Raw genomic sequence first — 4,838 nt, 5'->3', positions numbered from 1 at the left:
TTTTTCTCAGTGAAGTGTGTCTGACCAAATTACTGTGAAGTCAATAAGCTATACAAACTTGTGACGTCATCTGCACATAGCTGTATGATTCCACAATCTGCGAATGTGTCCGATCTAGCAAACTATGAGCGTTTACGATACTTATGTAGACTTTGCACATAACACATGCGCAGATACAGTTCAAGCACGGTATTCTGTGCCAAATTTTAATTTGCACACACAATTGTGAAAATATTGCACAATTGTCTTATCGGTAAAATATAACAATTTTATTAAGGGAGGAAACGGAACGTAAAGAAATAGATGCCAGTGGTACGGAACATCGTTTACGTTCTATTAATGTGTGGTCAAACGCGACATGGGCTGGGTCGCAGCCCAGGGCACTTACTGACCAGGTGCAATTTTATCTGCGACCTTCTGGCGCGCATTGTTGATGCCTTTCTTCACAGTATTAGTGGCGCTAGAAACTCCGTGCTTCACAGTATTAGCAGCGCTAGAAACTCCGTGCTTCACAGTACCCGCGGCGTTAGCGACGCCGTGGGTAACACCACCGACAGCTGACCCCACGTTGTGCTTGATGTCGTGTCCGAGGTTCTTCAAGTCATGACGCACGCCTGCATCTACTCCAGAGAGCAGGATGACCTGAGGAAACAAGGTGGCAACGGTTGTAACAAATTTCATAACTTCGAACCCTAACGCGTTTAACAACCCAGAGGCTTATTTTTTTATTTCTCTTAGAGATACCGTAAAATACTTAAACTAAATATAAATATACAGATGTAGTGCAAGTGTTAGCTGGCTTTAACCCACTACATGGAAAAAGCAGGAGAGAATGTTATATATTTAAACAAATATCAATTTTGCCGGTTTTGCTGAAAAATCTTTCTATTCACAAAAAATTCGATAAACGCCCCTATTTTAGGCCGTTACTCTGGGATTCTCTTTCAAATCGCTGGCTGTGCGATGGAATGGTTGCCGACAACTTCGCCAGTCCATTCTGAAAAGCAGTCAGAGTTGTACAATCTTTTTTTACAGTTTGTGCAATTTCGCAGCGACTGCTCTCCCCTAGTAATGTTTGATTGTGAACCAATGTGCCGTACTCTCTCCTCACTCAGCCCGGTGGAACAGCCCTTAAACGTTAAAGACGGTCTAAATTAAAGAGAATGAACTCACAGCGAACGCAGCCAGAAGAACGAGAGAAGCAATGCGAGCCATGATTAAGTTTGAGTTGAAATGGACAAGCTGCCTTTATGTAAGAAATGTGTCGTGCTGACAGTCACGATGTTACACAAACGTGTGCCATAAGCATACAAAACAGGCCCGTAAAAGAGATGAAACGTGGGTGCCGAAAAGTCACTCATCACGGAATTGTAGTGTACTGCAGTGTGACACTTGCCTCAATTGCCAGTCATACACTCTATAGTGTTTACCCGGGTTGAGCACAAGTAAGGCTTCACAGTTAATCATGAGGGGTAGCCGACGCGTATAATACTGGGTAGAGCGACTGAACGTATTTCGGATCAGATTTTTGTGTTCCCGCCCTATATCAAAGCACACAGGTTTTAGATCAATCGCGTAGAAAGGCACCTAAAGGTTAGCTCTCCCCTTACAAAAAGCAATTTTTTTGGCTTCCGTAGCTGCACTCTGCATCATCTCTCTCTGCTACTCTGTTTTTTGGTGGATTTTTTTCTTTGTCAATTTTGCCACCTGAAGTACCATTTTTCATTTAAAATTTTTGTTAGTGTCCTCCCTGCTCTAACTTCCCTAGTAACACAAGATTGTCGCACATAGTGTGATTTTTATCTATCGTCCAATTATTGTGACAATAACGAAAATCCAAAAGTGGTGGCTTTCCCATAGTCAGACGATTGTCGCTGGTCTATCAAATTTAAACCATCTACAATTCTGTTGTATTTTTATCGATTCCTGATCGCATCCACAACAGTGGTTTTTGGCTTCCATTACGATAGCTGGCCGTTAACGATTTTCGTTTCGAGGAAAAAAAATAGTATCCCGATAGAATCATTTTTCTCATTTCGTATATCGCACCGATGGTTCGTATTTTTTTTCTACTGTTGTCCGACTGTCGTACGACAGTTATGTGTTACTAGGGTTGTCAATTTATTCAAATTTGCTGTGAAATAAAGTCTAATTAAAATAATGCGTAAACCATCGCAGTGATCAAGTTTTGATGCCACTAATAAATAATTTTTTGAAAAGGTAAACATGACAAAGTCTTTTAAAGTTACCTGACTATCGCTTTCCAACAACTTTTCTGTTAATGTAAGATCTCGTTCTTTTCACATTTCCTCCTACCTCATATGAAAGCGTTTTCATGAGTAGTTTCGTATTCGTACAAATATCTTTTGGGAAGTCTACGTATCCCATCTTACAGGTAGAGTATAATGAACTGTGTTGTTACATGACATGGCTTTGTATTGTTTTAAAGGTAAGACATTCTTGTTTGTATTCCCAGACTTCAGAAGGCTTCTTTCCGCTGATTCTCCTCGCTCAGAAATTCGTGTTTCCGAGCGGGTTGCTCATTTGAAGTGCCATCAGAAAAAATAGATAAGCGGGTTGTAGTGTTCGTGATTTTGGGCTGCTAGACCAATTCATTCAAACGGCTCTGCGACGAGGCACATTCCTTAATTCGTGCACTATTCACGCGAGACAATAGACATAGATATTTTGATTAATTATGGTTTTTCAGCTTGTTACTTCTCGTGTTTACATTTCATATTTCGAATGCTGATCTTCATTTGTGTAGTAGAACCTCAGACCGATGGGAGTCGTCCATTTATTTGGCCAATGGCAATGTTTGGCGGGTGAATCCTGAATCTCCAACCCAAAGGCTACGAACTGGTAAGTTTTCAGTTTATGTGATTTTCTCAGTTTTTTCAAAGCGTATGTGTTATATTTTAAATGTGTTCATACTTGTGTTCTCTATGAGTGTATTATTTCTTTGTTGTTAGTGACTGGACTCCATTATTTGTGTAAGTCACCTCCAGCAATCGACTTTGGATGTGGAGAGTAGACCCTTGAGGTGGGTGTTTGTAGCACACTCAGCGCCCCATTCGACTGACAAGTCTCAGGTTCAGGTCCTCCCCGTGTCAAGTGGCTGATCTGCTCTGCATCATGGCCACGCAAGAAGTTACTGTTATTCGGGAGAACGCGCCAACGGGCGCCTGTTCATCGCCGATTCCCACATCTATAGTTCTTCCCGAAGAACTGCCGATGTTGTTTATCTGAGGTGCCACTCAATTCGGGGTTGCCCGGGCACAGCGGTGTACTGCGAGGGAGACACGTTTTTTCGAACTCTCGTGGACCACTCGCACCCTCCAGATAGAGATGAAGAAGAGAAGTATCTGTTTGTTAGAGTCTGCGTGATGAGGCCACACTGACTACCCTAGAAGTCGACGCGATCGTCGTTCCACTCACTCAAAGGTATGAATATCAAAGTGCCCCCTTATTCTTGCTGCGGCCCAAGCTGCACTGCTTGTCCACGACCTTTTGTTGGTGTCTGAAATCATCTGTTGCATTTTGATGGGCGGGGACTACGAAAAAATGAAATTATTGGGTTTGCTGACCAGATAAACTAAATTGTTCAAATTTAACTGTTTGCCTTACTTGGGAAGTGTTGTCTGTTCTATCTCCTGATTCGATTGAAGCTATACAAAGTACAAAAATGTCATGGGAAAACCTAGTTTCTAGCCAAAAACCACTGGAAACTATCTCTTCAGGATTCATGCGTTCGCACTTGATTCTGACTAAACCTGATTGCTTAAATTTCCCATACAGTTTATTTGATTGAGGAAACTTAACTATTTATTGACATTGCCCTTTTCCGTGATTTCGGCCTCAGGTAGATTTTGTGTTTTTACGTTCAACCAAAATTAGTTATTAAAGGCTTTATGTAAAAAGTGAAAATCTACCTTAGGTCAAAGACATGAAAAGAAACTTCCTGGCTGGCACAAAGAATTGCTTTTCATCAACTCGCTGTTTAAAAATGTTGTTTCAGGTATCCCCTTGGCGCATCAATCTTCTCCGCGTCAGAGGTCAGAACTATCATCAGGCGAGCAAGGGAGTGTGTCCAGCCACCTCCCACCATTATGGCGGCTTTGATTACTACGCTAGAAGATCCAAAATGGAACTCGTTCACGCTCATGGCACTAACGAGGGACAGAAAATTTTACGTTGGCCCCATTGAGGTGCCACAAGGTAAAAGTGTTGTATTTAGGTCGCAGACCTTCGATCTTCCTGAGGTTCTCGACATCTTCATTACCTACAGTCCTATAGCTCCCAGGCACCCGGCCACTCTGGGAAAAGTACTCCTGGTAGGATTTTTTATCCAGGGCGACCAGGGGAAAGTTCTGGTAAGGAGTGGTGTGAGCATCTTTGTAATGGAATTCAGTCAACAAAACATGCCTAATCTGTTATCTTGTTACAAGCTGTTCCACTGATGTATGTATGGCTGGAGGATACTTCATACCTGAATGTCTTGAATGCCCTGAGGGCTTTAAACCTCGGGTTTCTGACCAGGCGCGGCGGAACGTTTTTGAACCAGGGGGGGGCAAGCCTGAGGGCGCCTTCGGCGCCTCCCTCACCCCCATTGCAAAATAACTATTTTCCTTCTTTAAAAATTCAATTCTCAGAAACTGTTTGCCATTTTGTCCATATTTATTGAAACTTGAAGAGACTGTTGGACGTGAAGAGTTGCATGCTGACCATTGTGACAGAATTTATACTCATAACTCATACCTAAAAGCTTTGGTCTTTGAGAGGATGACAAGAGGCATCTATTACCTCAAACCGCGAGCGAAGCGAGTGACAAATTTTTT

The 4,838-nt window shown here is 42.3% G+C and overlaps 1 long non-coding RNA gene across 1 annotated transcript; it reads left to right on the top strand.

The window, feature by feature from the left end:
- Nucleotides 1-1,267: 1,267 nt before the first annotated feature.
- Nucleotides 1,268-4,786, top strand: LOC113218401 (uncharacterized). The gene is made up of 3 exons (XR_003304100.2): nt 1,268-2,862; nt 2,973-3,444; nt 4,019-4,786. It is a non-coding gene; the product is annotated as an uncharacterized LOC113218401 (long non-coding RNA).
- The last annotated feature ends 52 nt before the right edge of the window (nt 4,787-4,838 follow it).

Source organism: Frankliniella occidentalis, unplaced genomic scaffold (assembly GCF_000697945.3).
Source record: "Frankliniella occidentalis isolate FOCC.00 unplaced genomic scaffold, Focc_3.1 Scaffold371, whole genome shotgun sequence".
Lineage (NCBI taxonomy): Eukaryota > Metazoa > Arthropoda > Insecta > Thysanoptera > Thripidae > Frankliniella > Frankliniella occidentalis.
Note: the sequence above shows the minus strand (reverse complement) of the source record. Positions and strands in the feature narration are given on the sequence as shown.